Source organism: Boleophthalmus pectinirostris, unplaced genomic scaffold (assembly GCF_026225935.1).
Source record: "Boleophthalmus pectinirostris isolate CB_2022bp ecotype Guang Dong unplaced genomic scaffold, ASM2622593v1 HiC_scaffold_3, whole genome shotgun sequence".
Lineage (NCBI taxonomy): Eukaryota > Metazoa > Chordata > Actinopteri > Gobiiformes > Gobiidae > Boleophthalmus > Boleophthalmus pectinirostris.
This window is the reverse complement of record NW_026571299.1, coordinates 12116963-12134262: the sequence shown is the minus strand read 5'-3', so window position 1 is coordinate 12134262 and position 17300 is coordinate 12116963.

Genomic DNA, 17300 nt, shown 5'->3' with positions numbered 1-17300 from the left:
ATGACTTGAACTGTGATGCTGAACTTTTGCACCACATACGGACTGAACCAGGACTAAACCAGACCGGAACCAGACCATGATTGAGACCGGGACTGAGCCCGGGATCAGACCGGGACTAAGACCAAGACCAGACCAGGATCAGACCGTGATTGAGACCGGGACTGAGACCAGACCGGGACTAAGACCAGGACCAGACCATGATTGAGACCGAGACTGAGACCGGGACCAGACCGGGACTAAGACGAGGACCAGACCAGGACCAGACCGTGACTGAGACCGAGACGGAGACCGGGACTAGACCGGGACTGACAACAGGGCCAGACTGGGACCAAACCGGGATTGAGACCAGGACCAGACCAGACCAGAACTGAGACCAGGATCAGACCGGGCCCAGACCAGGACTTAGGCCGGGACTAAGACCGGGACCAGACAGGGACCAGACCTGGACCAGACCAGGACTGAAAACAGTTTAGTCCTGGTCCAGTCCATATGTGGCAGTTTAAGTCACAAAAACGTTTCCATTATTCACATTTAAACACAAAATCGAAATCGAAACCTGAAAAAAAAGGAATCGTTATCCGTTTTTTTTCATTTTGATTTCGGAGACAAATAATGAAGAAAAAATAGCTGTTTTTTTCATTTTCTTATTTTTGGTTTTATATTGAAAAACGAATGAACGAATCACACACGGATTCATCAGCTGCCAAGTATCCATTGCCTTCAGAAACACACTACACATTTACATTAGCAGCATGTCCCTAAACTCTAAATAGTCCATTGTGTTGGTTGGGGTCCTGCTAATGTCCCACAGGTGAATTAAAGCTCCATTTTCCTCCTGAGTGCTCCTGACACGCCTCACCTGACCCCCTGTGTGAGCTGATAGGGTTCAACAGTTCACCGCGAAACACCAGAGCACCATCTGCGCTCCGAGTTCAGCTCTGTTTAACACCACGCGATTGGCCATTTCAGAGCGGTAACAGCCTCTCAGCCAATCGGGAGGAGTTTTGACCGGGACAGAGACGCGCCCGTCAGACAGCGGCATGTTTACGCGGAGATGAGAAGTTCAAAAGACGACAGGTTGAAATCCAATATGGCTCATTTGTTTTGATACTGTCGGCGCTGTCTGACAGGTGGCCCCTGATCACATAGAGTTTGGAGATACATCTTGCCTTCGCTACTTAACAGCTGGTGATGGTATTATTTACCTGGCATATGTGAGGGAATAAACTAGGGCAGGTGGTGATGGAGCGCTTCACCTACTACACAGGAAAAAAAAAAAAGGGGGGGTGGGTCTCAACATTAAAGGTGCTATATTACACAAAATTGACTCTGAATGTTGTTACCTCATCAAAAACATACCTGGAGCATGTCTGAGTAACCTTTTTAACCCTATTATTAGTCTGTCTACATCTCCAAAGCTCAAAATGCACTATTCCAACTTGTGATGTCATGTAGTGGTAGTTTTCAAGTTAACAGCTACCTTTTACCTTTAGTTCAGTTTATTTTAGATGGACAATTCAAGGCTCCTCCATGAACCGCTACCTTAACACGGTGGAGGGGTTTGAGTGCCCGAATGATCCCAGGAGCTATGTTGTCGGAGGCTTCATGCCCCCGGTAGGGACAGCCAAGGCAAATGTCTCCTGCGGGATGAGTCAGAGGCCAGTTACGTTACCCGTATTGGTGAAACTGACCGACCTTTGAGCCCGGCCTGGGATGGGTGCTCGACATCAAGCGCTTGGTGGATAGGCCTTCCTCCACAGCCCAAAGGAACGACGTCGGGCTGCTCCCGTGGACCCACCACCTGCGGGAGGATCCATAAGGGGCCGGTGCAGGGAGGTCTGGGCGGCAGTTGAAGGTGGGGGCCTCAGCGACCAGATCTCTGGACATGGAGACTAGTTCAGGGGACATGGAATCTCACCTTGATGTGTTCCGGGCATGTCCCAACGGAAGGAGGGACTATGTCTCTCAGCTGACTTGGGAATGCCTTTGTGTCCCCCCCGAAGGAGCTGGAAGAAGTGTCCAGGGTGAAGGAAGTCTGGGAGTCCCTGATTAGACTGCTGCCCCCTCGACCAGGCCCCGGATAAGGAGAATAAAAAGAATGTATGAACAATTCAAGGACCCATATTACACCATTTTCTGATCTATGTTACAATGTTGTTTTCACATTAATACAACATACCTGGAGTTTTATTTAGTTTCATTCACACATGTTTAACACAAATACCCTGCATATTAGTACTTCTTTCAAATAGAAAACACTTTGTGATGTCATGTGGTAATACAGAAAATACTCCAATGTGTGTGTGTGTGTTTTTCTGTACACCTTCACAAGAATCATTTGGATGATTTTAACCCTAGACTTGCCCTTGAATTCTACCCCTCTATAGAGGATTTTGAGTTTTAAAAATATAAACATGCATTACTCAAACATGTGTCAACATTTACACATGAGTATTATAATGTATATCATGTATTTAATGTGTAACATGTGCTCTGTGTGACTTAAAAGGACACTGAAAATGAAATACATTTTTTGTACTACTTTCTTTTGTATCATGACTTGTGCTGTCAGTTTTTGTCTGACGTATCTTACTGTTTGTTTGCGAATTCAGAAGAGGAGAGACTGACGTGTTTGTTAAAATGTAATGTTTTCAGCCTGGCGCAGTTTGTGTTAAAAGCCTGGGACCTTCATAAGAGGACACTTTTTGTTTGATGTGTGATCTGTCTGCTTATTGTTTTATGTGCCTTTATAAGCCCATGCAGGCTGGGCACCAACTAAATGATGCATGACACTGAATAAGTAAATAAACTAAAAGAAAAGCTCACAAGAGTCAATTTTGTGTAAGCTAGGACCTTAAATCCTGCTTTCCTTTGACACCAAAAAGTCTACTGTGTGGCTTTTTGTACACAGACATAACACCGCCACAGTATTTCACATTAAAGTTTGCGCAAAGGAGCTGATTTAAAATACGTAGCGCGGAGAGTGACGACTTAATAGCTGCATTGTTAGAGGAGACAGGTGGAGGAAAAATGGCGACTGTGCCCTCCTAACTGCTGTCTCTCCTCCACCTGCTCGTGAACGCAGAGACATAACGCTCACTGGCTGTTGTAAATCTGAGAGAGAGGAGATAAAGAGCTGAGGAACATCTGGAGAGAGGAACGAGGGGAACAAGAGACAAAACTACTATCAATCTGTATTAAAAACCACCCGTATAGTTATATCACTTACTCCCTGTAAACTTAATCGTCTGAATGCGTCACTGGAATTGGTAGCAGATGCTCAGTTGCCTTTATGTCTTGTTTAATGGCGGAGTTGCGTTCCTTGTTTCAAATTTATTTTAATTTAAACACGCACACTATAAAACAGAAGTCAATACTCAATGTTGTTACTTGAGTAAAAGTGCAGATACAAGGACAAGAATTTACTCAAATAAAAGTACCACATGAAAAAATTTACTTAAAAGGTGCATTGTGTAACTTTTCTGGTGGTTTCTCTAAGAAGAAGAAGCCAGTTGTTACAAACTTAGGTGTCAAAATGGACCCAGATCTAAAACTTGATCACCAAATTAGTGCTGTTTTAAAAGCTACTTTTTTCCAGCTAAGACAAATGGCCAAAATTAAACCTATTTTGTGAACGCAACACTTCGAAACTGTCATACATGCATTTGTGACGACTAGATTGGATTATTGTAATGCACTTTATGTTGGTGTCAGCCAAAATGCTCGACTTTTAACTGGAACCCGGAAACACAAGAGCATCTCACCTATTTTAGCTTCTCTCCACTGGCTCCCGGTGTCTTTTAGAGTTGATTTTAAAATTATTTTATTTACTTTTAAGTGTTTACAAGGCCAAGCGCCCTCCTACCTCACTGACTTGATCCACCCTTATGTCCCCTCTCGTACTCTCAGGTCTGCAGACCAACTCCAGCTCACCGTCCCAAAAACTAAACATAAGCTTCGTGGGGACCGTGCGTTTTCTGTTTCTGCCCTGCGGCTGTGGAACCAGCTGCCATTAGAGATTAGACAGACCGAGTCTGTACCTGTTTTTAAATCACTCCTAAAAATGCACCTTTTTTCACTGGCTTTTAATAAGTGACATGTATATTTCTTGTTGAGTATTTTACTGTTTTTCTATGTTTTTAGTAGCTGTATTGTATGTGTATCATATATTTTCTTCCACTGTGATTGTCTGTCTGTCCTGTGTTTGTGTACAGCACTTTGGTGTACTGTAAAGTTTTTTAAAGTGCTTTATAAATAAAGTTGGTATGGTATGGTAAGGAGATGTTATTGCTTTGGAATGTTTCACAGTATGGCATTAAACCTTTCTGTCTTTATGGAGACCAAACCAGACCAAGTTACAGGTCAGATCTGTGGAGAGGCGACCCACTCACAAGTATTTTTGGGCTATAAAACCACCTGTAACTGATTGAATCTAACATAGAGCTGTTTAATATACTGGCAACGTTTACATGATGTATTTTTAATTCTGAGTTTATATGGAAATAATGATTCCAAATTAAGGTTTACATGGAAAACACGTTAAACGTTAACGTTTTATTTAATTCCACTCAACGTCTGGAGGTGGGGAAGGGTTCTGATTGGACAGAAACACGAACGTATTTACGTTGACCGGAAGAAAACACACACTTCAGCTGCTACCGGCTTGTAGTTGTACTGGGTTGTTGTTACGTGTGGAGAGGCCCACCGCTGTTCCCCTGCCCATACGGAATGGGGCACAGAGGTCCAAACCCAGACCCTCCGCTTTAAAATAATAAATCACACACTTAATTCGGATTTAAGTTTAATTCTGAAAAAATTGTATTCTGAATAATCACTAGGAATAAAGTTTTTACATGTTCTTTTTAAAGCGGAGTAAATTTTTATTCCAAATTAAATTATTTTAAATCAGAATTAAAGCTTTCATGTGAACGGGGCAAGTGTGGAACATTCCAGGCAGAGCAATGACATCTCCAAGAAAGTTGCATAGAGCACCTTTAAGTAAACATATTAAATTACCTGTTTAAAAATTTACTTACGGTACAATTCAGAAAATTCCAAAAAGAAAGAGAAGAATTCCAATAAAAACAACATTATGAAAAGAAAACACGGACTGATCCAAAAGGTTTTGTCCTCAATTTGTAAACTTGAAAAAGAAGTGAGAAAAAAAAGAAAAAAGGAATCAGTATTTAATTTGAATTCTTTGAACAGTGGAGCGGTGCGTGGGCAGAGGATCAGATCTGAGCTGTACTAAATGAGATTATGTTTTTAATATCTCTCCTACCCATAATTCCTTGAGTTTAATGTTATCACGCTCACTGCAGAGGGTCGATTTTAAAAACACAGCGAAAGGGTAGAAATAATCAGACTGATACAGAGGCAGTTTCTTTGACTTATCAGCACTATTTAAAGGGTTCATATTACACTGTTTTCTGATCTGTTATAATAATGTTTCCTCATCAAAGAAACAGACCTGGAGTTGTGTTTTGTTTCATTCACATGTTTAACACACAAACTCTGCATATTTAGGCTGAGTTCTCAAATGGAAAACACTGTTCCACCTTGTGAAGAGCTAGGACGCACAGGGCCTCTGCTGTCCCAGGACATACAGTCATGATAAAGGTAATATCAGGCTGGGGCCCTGCGATGGAGCTATAGCTCCAGTTACAACACGTAGACGGATTAAAAGAAGGACAGTTAGACTGTCTAATCAGAGAAATTTAGTTCACATTCCCTGTAAGAAGATAACATCCAGTCCTACTGAAACTAATCAGAAACTTGCTGTGCTCAATGTCAGATCTTTATGTAACAAATCATTTCTAATTCATGATTTTATTTCTTCTTTTAATCTTGACTTTATGTTTTTAACTGAAACATGGCTTGACAAAAACACAGGTCATGCAGTGCTAGTGGAATCAACCCCTCCCAACTTCAAATTTGAATCTGAAACACGAGCAAATAAAAAGGGTGGAGGAGTGTGTGCATTTTTTAGAGATCATTTGGTTACACACAGGTTGTCATTTGGGGTGTGTTTTCATCATTTGAGTATGTTTCCTTCAAAATGGAGCTAAAACAATCACCGTCCATACTCTACATAGTCATATACAAACCTCCTCAGCACTGTCAAAGTTTTATTGATGATTTTACTGAGATGCTTTCAGTTGTTTGCACAGACTTTGATGGTTTAGTCATTACAGGTGATTTTAATGTACATGTGGATAATGTGGTGTGACAAAAATGCCAAAGAGCTTAGTGTTGTCCTTGAAACTTTTGGTCTGACTCAGCATGTCAGTGAGCCCACTCACAACAAGAGGGCACACTCTGGACCTGCTCATTAACAAAGGGTGTAAATATTTCAAATGTCAGTGTGGTTGATGTTGCTCTGTCTGATCATTTCTGTGTCTTCTTTGACCTGTCTGTTATTCCCAAACCACCGGCTGCTCCTACAGTTGTTCGAAGGAGACACATAAATGATAACACAGGTGCACTGTTCATGGAAATGATACATTTTGAAATTGCCTCATGTTCTAATGTTGATGATGTGTTGAAACTCTGTGACTTTAAGTGTTTTGAATGTTCTGGATGCCATCGCTCCGATAAAGGTTAAAATGGTTAAAGATAGGCAAAAAGCTCCGTGGAGGAATGATGACTCAGTCAGAGCACAGAAAAGGGAGTGCCGGAAGGCTGAGCGGAAATGGCGCAAGTCAAACCTCACAGGTTCATTATGAGATTTACAGAGGAACAATGCATATGTACAACTACACTTTGAGTAAAACAAGAGAGAAGTATTTTTCAGACATTATTGGTAATTGCAGTAACAACTCTCGTGTCCTGTTTGCAACAGTGAACAGATTAACAAACCCTCCAGCTCCACTGCACTAGAACTAATTTCCACATCTAAATGTAATGAGTTTGCAGTTTTCTTTAATGACAAAGTTCAGGGCATCAAAATGCCATCAATTCCACAACACAAATAACAAGCATGCAGCCACAGAGAACACTTAGAGCTGAATCACTTTGCACCTGTAACTGACAAAACTGTTTTAGAGATCGTTACCAGTCTGAGTTCACCTACTTGCTGCCTGGACATGTTACCCACTAGATTTCTAAAGTCTGTCCTCAACAGTTTACTTTCACCACTCACTCACATAGTTAACATGTCACTTCAATCTGGAACATTCCCAAACGCGTTGAAAACTGCGGTCATTAAGCCCTCTCCTAAAGAAGAGCAGTCTTGATGCCACAGTACTGAACAATTTCCGACCCATCTCAAATCTGCCGTTTTTTGGCAAAGTCCTTGAAAAAGCTGTTTACCAACAGCTTACGAACTTTCTCCAAATGAACAACTCCTTTGATGTTTTCCAGTCAGGTTTTAGAGCCCACCACAGCACTGAGACTGCTCTTATCAAGGTGACAAATGACATCCGCCTGAACACTGATGCAGGCAAAGTCTCAGTCTTGATCCTGTTAGATCTGAGTGCTGCTTTTGACACTGTCCATCATGGGATCCTCTTACAGAGACTAGAGGACTGGGTGGGCATCTCTGGTAACTGTACTAAACTGGTTCAAGTCCTATCTAGAAGACAGGAAGTATTTTGTTTGAAATTGGAAACTTTGTCTCAGATCACATGGCCCTGACCTGTGGGGTGCCTCAGGGGTCAATCCTGGGCCCCCTGTTGTTCAATCTCTACATGCTGCCATTAGGCCAGTTAATAAGCAGCAATAATGTGTCCTACCACAATTATGCAGATGAACACTCAGATCTACGTCTCTCTGGCAGCAGGAGACTATGGACCAGTGGACTCACTTGGTCATTGCAATCCAACAGATCAGTGTGTGGATGCAAAACAACTTTCTCCAGCTAAACTCTGACAAGACTGAAGTCATAGTGTTTGGTCCACAGAAATAAAGGGACAGTGTCAGCAGTCACCTCCAGTCTCTCTCTCTAAAACCTTCAAATCAGGCAAGAAATCTAGGGGTAATAATGGACTCAGACTTGAACTTAACAGCCACATCAAGTCAATAACATCTGCAGCCTTTTACCATCTAAAAAACATAGCAAAATCAAAGGTTTACTGTCTAAAGCAGACTTGGAGAAACTTATCCATGCGTTTGTCTCCAGTAGGTTAGATACTGTAATGTTCTGCTCACTGGTCTCTCCAAACGAGCTGTGAGACGCTGCAGAACATCCAGAATGCTGCAGCTCGGGTCCTTACTCGAACTAGGAAGTACGAGCACATAAGTCCTGTGCTCAGGTCTCTGCACTGGCTCCTGTGCCTCAGAGAATAGACTTTAAAGCAGCTCTGCTTGTGTACAAGTCTCTCCACGGCCGAGCACCAAAGTACATCTGTGACATGTTAGTGTCATATGAACCATCTCGCACTCTGAGGACCTCAGGGACCGGCCTCCTGCTGGTGCCCAGAGTCAGAACTAAACAAGGGGAGTCAGAGTTTCAGGTTTATGCAGCTAAAACCTGGAACAGTCTGAACATGTGAGACAGGCCTCTTCTGTGACGCTGTTTTAAATCCAGACTCAAAACATTTCTGTTTAACTGTGCAAATAACTGAAAGGTTTTCATTCCGCACTCTTCTCTCCAATTTATGTCTCTCTTTTTTAATTTTAATCTTCATGATTATTTATGTTTTGATTTGTTTTTATTATGATTTTAATGTATTTCTTATTCTGTAAAGCACTTTGAATTACTTTGTGTACGAATTGTGCTAAACAAATAAACTTGCCTTGCCTTGTGATGCCATGTGGTAATACAGGAAGTGCTTCACTAGGGGAGGGCGAAACCTTGATATTTAAAATATATCGAGATATTTTTTAAACACGAAATTGATTCTGACATATTGTATTAATTGATATAATGCTTATATTTATCCATCCATCCATTTATTTTCTTCTGGTATTCGGGGCTGGGTTACAGGGCAGCAGTTTAAACAGGGACTCCTAGACTTCTCTCACCCCAGACACTTCCTCCAGCTTATATTTATTTAATTCTATTTATATTTCGCTGGTTCACTTGGTTGTCTTCTCTGTGCTCACCCCCCTCGCTCGGCATGATGAGCAAGCTGTTTTTTTCAGAGCTTATAGTTTATGCAAATGAGCCATGTGGTTTTAAGTTTCATTTCTGTAAAACATAAACAAATGTGTCAAAGCTGCATTAAACACATTATAATCTCAAACAGACCAATGTGGCTCTATAGTCGTTATGGTTTATATGTCGTAAAGTTTAATAATGTAAATTTTATTTATGCAGAAGATTTTAATGAATAATCTGCTGCAGTGTAGAAGTTGTACAATAGTGTTTGGAAACGTTGGGTTTGATCTGCGCAGTGGATTGTGGGATGCTTCATAGCTCCTTATCGCTGGTTAGGAACATGGATCTATTAAAATAAGGAGCCTCTGAGCTTCCACTGCTAAAGGAGCTCATGGTTCTGGTTATCGTTTGGTTAATAGAGCTAATGCAAAGATGACATTTATATTGTTTTGATTTTGTGTTGGTGTGGGTGGTTGGGGGGAAATGGGGGGGCTTTTTTGTATTTGTTGTGATGTTGTGGTTGTTGCTTTATGTTTTTGTTTTTATGTTGAATATTGCAGTTGTTAAACGTTGATGTTTGTTTTTTTTTTTTTTTTAATGTTATGTTCTGCTGTCTTTAATAAAAAAAAAAAAAAAAGATGAGCTTGAATTAAGCTGATTTATCCATCCATACATCCATTTTCTTCCATTTATCCAGGGGCCGGGTCGCAGGGCAGCAGTCTAAGCAGTGACTCCCCTTCCTTCACCCCAGACACGTCCTCCAGCTCCTCTGGGGGGACGCCAAGGTGTTCTCAGGTCAGCCGAGGGACATAGTCCCTCCAGCGTGTCCTGGGTCTTCCCCTGGGCCTCCTCCAGGTGGGACATGCCCAGAACACCTCCCGAGTAGCGGCCCAGAAGGACCTGATCCTCATCTCTCAGCCACTTCATACTCGGCTGCAAACTGCCCCCAGTGCACACTTGCACGTCTTGGCTTGATGAAGCCAACAGGCAACATCTGCAAATAGCAGAGATGAGATCCTGTGGTCCCCAAACCGGACCCTGACTGCGCCTAGAAATTCTGTCCATAAATACACTGAAAACAAAACTGGTGACAAAGGGCAGCCCTGGCAGAGTTCAACATGCACTGGGAACAAGTCTGACTTACTGCCGGCAATGCGAACACAGCTCACACAGGGACCGGGCAGCCCTTAGCAAAGAGCCCCAGACCCCATACTCCCTGAGCACCCCCCTTGTGAAATTTGGCATATTTGTTTTTGCAGTAGTTTTTAGGAAGTTCTTTTTCCTGTACATATATAGAGATATATATTGTATTTTGAGATATAGCAAAATATAACAAGATATATTTTTTGCTCCATATCACTAAGCCCTATGCTCCTCTGTATTTTTAAACTCCAAACACCTTCACTAGAATCATTTGGATAATTTCAGACCTGGAATTGCCGATCTGTACTAAACTAAAGGTAAAAGGAGCTGTTATCTTGAAAATTACCACTTCATGACATCACAAGGTGGAACAGAGCATTTTGAGCTTTGGAAATATAGACATACTAAAAAATAAAGGATTACTCAAACATGAGTGAATGAAACAAAACACAACTCAAAGTATGTTTCTGATGAGGTAACATTGTAAATGACTTAAAGCTCGCAAGAGTCAATTTTGTGTAATATAGGACCTATAACAACATTAATTTCAGAACTTTTTAGTTTTATTTTTTTCATAAGACATTCAAATTGCACAAATAAATAGTGGCCTTCATGATTTTTGATTTTGCACATTCCAAATTGTCCCGGATTGTCAAACTGTAATCATGCAACAAAGAAAAGCAGAGTTCAGACTTTGGAGTGAAACAAAATTGAATCGGAAAATTGTGATAAATCAAAATAAGAGCGTACATTTAATTTTTTTTCCAAATTATTATTATTTTTTGCCTTTCTCTTACAGACAACTACTCAGGGTCCTCTCCGCTTTGTGCAATGTCTCTTTTATGAAAACTCAATCAACTATTTTATTCACTGAAAATGAGGCCAGATATTACAAATTCTCTTACAAACAACAAGGGAGGGACTTTGGCTTCAAAAGTCTGATTCAATCCTCAGCAAATCTCCGCTCGAGGGGTGTTGGAAAAGGTGAAGGACAGGCTAAAACAATGTAAATGTTCTGTCGCTGTCAGTGATGAGTTTTCCCATTAGAATCCCGAGCATGTGAAGTGGGCAGAGGTCTGACTGTTGCATCACTGTTGCGCTCAGTCCCAGTGTTAGTTACAGCACGACTCTGAGCCCAGTCTAATGAGAACATGAATAGGCTTTGACACGAATCACCTCCATCACCGGGCAAGGTTAATGTCTTTATTTGTCATTATATTTACAACTTGTACCACCAAATCTTGTGAAAGTACTTCGAGGGTCAACAAAAATTGAGAGGAAAATTAAAGGTTCTTTTTCGTGCTGTTCTCTGATTGTAATGCTTCCTCATTACAAACTTATCTGGAGTTGTGTTTTGTTTCAATCATACTGCAAGAATCAATATCTAGGTAAGTTAAAATGACTCAATTTAGGAACATTTTACATTATTTGAGTAGATTAAGAATAGAGTAGATAGATAGAATAATTGTGTCTTTCTTAACTCAAGCAACATTTGATTTTGTTTCTTATTTTAAGTGCAAAAAGTTGTTGTTTTTCTTATCTTAAGTGTAGCAAGATGTATTTTCATATTTTAAATACAAAAAGTCTTGTTCCATTGGCAAATAGTTTTACTTGTTAAGTGAAATTTACTCAAATCGTGATCAAACTTTCTTAATTTAAGTGATCTTAACTTGGCTAGATTTTAGTTTTTGCAGTGCACACATGTTTAAAACACACAGATCCTACATATTTAGGCTGAGTTCTTCTCTCAAATTGAAAACACAGTCTTATTCCACCCTGTGATGTCATGAGATGGTACAGAAAGTTCTCCAAATCTTGTAAAAGTACTTCTGCGGTCAATTTTTTCCATTAAATAATCACATTGTGGTGTCAGCGTGTAAGTTTTGTATTGCTGGGTTGCAGGAAAGGTTCGTTTCTGTCCTGTAAATGTGACTTTTTTAATATCAGTGCCTCCTCAAATGAATGGATGGATGACGGCTGCAAGTGTGCTCTTTAAACCTGCCGATAAACTGAGAGTGATGCTCCAGTGAACACTGTCTCTGTGTCTGATACCGCTGCACTGGGGCACTACTGTTAGTACTATACAGAAGGGGTTGGTCTGAAAGGATGGGGGAAGGGGGGTCTAAAGGGGGAGGTCTGAAGGCGTGTGATTGGCTGATGAAAGGGGGCAGAGCACATTGTACAGTTTAATAGTAGAGTTGTTATGCGCAGGACAGTGGTTGTGGCAGAGCAAATGAACAGATGTCCTTCTTACTGTAATTCTCCAAGGGTAGTGCTGTCCAGGTCGCGGGTTTAAGGAAACTTTTTGTAGCTCTTACGTTTTTTAAAAGGTGCTATTGATGGTAAATGGCCACATTTGTATAAGCACTTCACACACACATTCATACATCAGTGTACGCAGACACCAGGGGAGAGGTGGGTTAACCGGTATGTGGCCACACCAGTTTGTCATAACCTGATCCCGTCAGATCTCAGAAGCTAAGCAGGGCCAGGCCTGGTTAGTACTTGGATGGAAGACCACTGGGAAAATCAGGTGCCACTGTGGGATGCCAGTCACAAAAAAAATAAAATAAATAAATAAATAAATAAATAAAAAGCCATTGTGTCCTTAGGCAAGACACTTCACCCACATTGCCTTGTATGAAAGTGTGTGTGTGCGTGAGTGATGGTGGTCAGATGATGCCGATTGGAATGGCAGCTGTGGCTACAGTAGTAGTTTACCACCACCGGATCTTGAGTGACTGAAAAAATGATCTGTAAAGCGTCTTTGTGACAAGTATCTGTGAAAAAGCGCTATATAAGTAATAAACTTACTTACTTAAGTATCTTGCCCTAGGACACAACAGCTGTATTCATCTGCAAACCTGTGGGTCTGTGGATCTGAGCACTCAACCAATGATGTTTATGTCAAGAGCAGGATTCAAACCGCCAACCACCAGATCACTGAACAAACACTGAGCTACTATTGCAACTGAACCTATGTTGCCAGTGCTTTAACCTGCAGATAGAGGACACACACACACAAGTTTTTCTCATTCTCAGTATATGAACATGCCTTTGTAAAAGCTCAGACCCTCAAAAATTCACTCTCTGAGCTGCAGAGGCTGCACTATAGCACTGATTCATGAGTGGCTGCAGGAGCTGGGGTTTAGGAGAATCCTTTTAGGTTAGACCGACTGGATTTCAGCACTGGAACTGGCAACACAAATTAGAGACCCCTGTGAGGCTGATTGGTCTTTCTGATTAAATAACAACTGAATAAATAACCAAAACACCAAGTTATAACCATCATGTCCATGTTTTTTTTTTTTTTTTTTTAAATCAAGACTTTAGTGTTTTTACTGATAACTATACATTTGTTACCAGTAAAAGCTTGAATCTGAGGACACAGGCCATGTTTATAAAATTTCAAATCATTTCAATCTTACATATGGTTTTTGAAATAGACAGGAATGCATTATGTCCAATATAATTCAAACGTATTATCAATTTGTACCAGGTCTTCTATAAAAGCTCTCTATTCTCTGTAATGACTATCCAGTACCTTAGAAAATATAAATATGAATCACAGTGTTCTTAGTGGAGTCTTGTGTCCCTAAAAGCACAAAAGCATCTCTTCTATAATAACGATAACAGTAGTTGCTCCATTCGGCTTGCGTACAGCTCCATATGAATGTAATCTATATTGATCTGATTGTGGATGTGACTGGCTGCAGAGCCGAGCCTCGGGGGACATTAAACCTGATGACTGTTCTTCTCTGTGTGTGGCTCCCTTTTGTGGCCCTATTGTTGTATCGAGGCTTTTGACGGGCGCTCTGCTCAGTCACATTCATATTCATCTGTCACGTCTTTATGCCACTCCAGAAAGCACTAAAAGGATCAGCGCAGACGGCGAAGACAATATCAACTCCCATTATTTCACACTGGTTTTCAAATGAACTGCAATGCAAATAAATGGTGTTTATGGGCGTTTGTGCAAAGTGAGCGAATTCAATCATGAGAACGATGAATGCATAGTAATGATACTGCTTAAACGGTGACAGTAAAAGCATTTCCACAGTTAGTCAATCTTCTGTGGCTTCAGTGGAAGTTGTAGCCTGGCCAATCAAAACCATTCTGTTGTTTAGATGGGCATGATTGACAGATAGACCAGCCAATCAGAGAAATACCGTGTTTCAAGAAGCAGAAATCGACCTTATTCCAGTCTGTTTCAACGCACATACAGACCACACATGTTACATAAACACATCGTAATAAAATCAGTGCAGCCAGTGTTTGTAATGGACTCGAATGAGGATTATGATGTTACCTGCCTGTGAAATGTAGCAGCCAGAAGCAGAAGCAGAAGGACACACTCAGTTTTGGATTTAATTTGCTCTAGAATTGCATTAAGGAAGCCTGTAGGTAGTCTGTGCTCTTACAGTTTTTTAAAAAAAAGGTCCTACAATCATAAACTCAAGTCCGAGCCCATTATTAGCCCTATATTTCTAGCCTGATTTGAAGGTTTTAGTGCAGGGGTCTCCAGCCTTTTACTCCGGTGAGCTACTTTTACAAAATGAAAATGCCAGAGAGCTTAGGGATCGTAAGAAATTGATATAAGAAAGAGAGCAAGACTTAGATGGGGTACAACATAAACCATTATCCATTTATTAGTGCGCAGAGTTCAGCACCAGTGGTAAAGTTAAAAATAAAATTGAGGGGGGATTTATTTTTTTGGTTTGCACAAAGACTTGCAGATCCGTAACACACAAATAGTAATGGCACAAAAAATTCAGCTTCTTAGTTCTCGTCACAAAGAGAGATACCACGAGACCAAGTGGCAGAGGGAGACGGGAATGAGGCACAGCTTGCATTGCGCGGTATAGAATTAAACGTGGTGTATCACGATAATTATCCGGAGTGCGAGGGGACTGGATGGAGCTAAGTGGAATATGTCATAAACATTTCAAATTCAGAAATAGAAAGGGTGGGGTGACGGACAGGAAAAACTATAAGATATACGGAAAGGTGCAGTAAGGAAAGTTACCAGAAATCTCCATCCCCTCCCAGTTCAGTGAAAGGGATCCCAATTATATTGTGCTATACTGAAAACTCAAATATATTAATTACATGATTTACACTGTGCTGAACTCTGCGCACTAATAAATGGATAATGGTTTATGTTGTACCATCTAAGTTTGCTCTCTTCTTATATCAATTTCTTACGATCCCTAAGCTCTCTGGCATTTTCATTTTGTAAAAGTAGCTCACCGAGTAAAAGCTGGAGACCCTGCACTAAAACCTTCAAATCAGGCTAGAAATATAGGGCTAATAATGGGCTCGGACTTGAGTTTATGATTGTAGGACTTTTTTTAAAAACTGTAAGAGCACAGACTCCTACAGGCTTCCTTAATGCAATTCTAGAGCAAATTAAATCCAAAACTGAGTGTGTCCTTCTGCTTCTGCTTCTGCTGCTACATTCACAGGCAGGTAACATCATAATCTCATTCGAGTCTATACAAACACTGGCGCACTGATTTATTACGATGTGTTTATGTAACATGTGGTCTGTATGTCCTTGAAACAGACTGGAATAAGGTCAATTCTGCTTCTTGAAACACGGTATTTCTTGATTGGCTGTCTATCTGTCAATCATGGCCCATCTAAACAGCAGAATGGTTTTGATTGGTCAGCTACAACTTCCACTGAAGCCACAGAAGATTGACTAACTGTGGAAATCTTTTACTGTCCGTTAAGCAGTATCATTACTATGCATTCATCGTTCTCAATTGAATTCGCTCACTTTGCACAAAACGCCCATAAACACCATTTATTTGCATTGCAGTTCATTTGAAACCAGTGTGAAAAAATGGGAGTGAATATTTCTTCGCCGTCTGCGCTATCCTTTTAGTGCTTTCTGGAGTGGCATAAAGACGTGACAGATGAATATGAATGTGACTGAGCAGAGCGCCCGTCAAAAGCCTCGATACAACAATAGGGCCACAAAAGGGAGCCACACACAGAGAAGAACAGTCATCAGGTTTAATGTCCCCCGAGCTCAGCTCTGCAGCATCACATCCACAATCAGATCAATATAGATTACATTCATATGGAGCTGTACTCAAGCCGAATGGAGCAACTACTGTTATCGTTATTATAGAAGAGATGCTTTTGTGCTTTTAGGGACACAAGACTCCACTAAGAACACTGTGATTCATATTTATATTTTCTAAGTACTGGATAGTCATTACAGAGAATAGAGAGCTTTTATAGAAGACCTGGTAAAATTGATAATCGTTTGAATTAATTGGAATAATGCATTCCTGTCTATTTCAAAAAACATATGTAAGATTGAAATGATTTGAAATTTTATAAACATGGCCTGTGTCCTCAGATTCAAGCTTTTACTGGTAACAAATGTATAGTTATCAGTAAAAACACTAAAGTCTTGATTTAAAAAAAAAAAAAAAAAAACATGGACATGATGGTTATAACTTGGTGTTTTGGTTATTTATTCAGTTGTTATTTAATCAAAAGACCAATCAGCCTCACAGGGTCTCTAATTTTGTTGCAGTCAGTGCTGAAATCCAGTCGGTCTAACCTAAAAGGATTCTCCTAAACCCAGCGCCTGCAGCCACTCATGAATCAGTGCTATAGTGCAGCCTCTGCAGCTCAGAGAGTGAATTTTTGAGGGTCTGAGCTTTTACAAAAGGCATGTTCATATACTGAGAATGAGAAAAATTGTGTGTGTGTCCTCTATCTGCAGGTTAAAGCACTGGCAACATAGGTTCAGTTGCAATAGTAGCTCAGTGTTTGTTCAGTGATCTGTGGTTGGCGGTTTGAATCCTGCTCTTGACATAAACATCATTGGTTGAGTGCTCAGATCCACAGACCACAGGTTTGCAGATGAATACAGCTGTTGTGTCTAGGGCAAGATACTTAAGTAAGTAAGTTTATTACTTATATAGCGCTTTTTCACAGATACTTGTCACAAAGACGCTTTACAGATCATTTTTTCAGTCACTCAAGATCCGGTGGTGGTAAACTACTACTGTAAGCCACAGCTGCCATTCCAATCGCATCATCTGACCACCATCACTCACCACACACACCACTTTCATACAAGGCAATGTGGGTG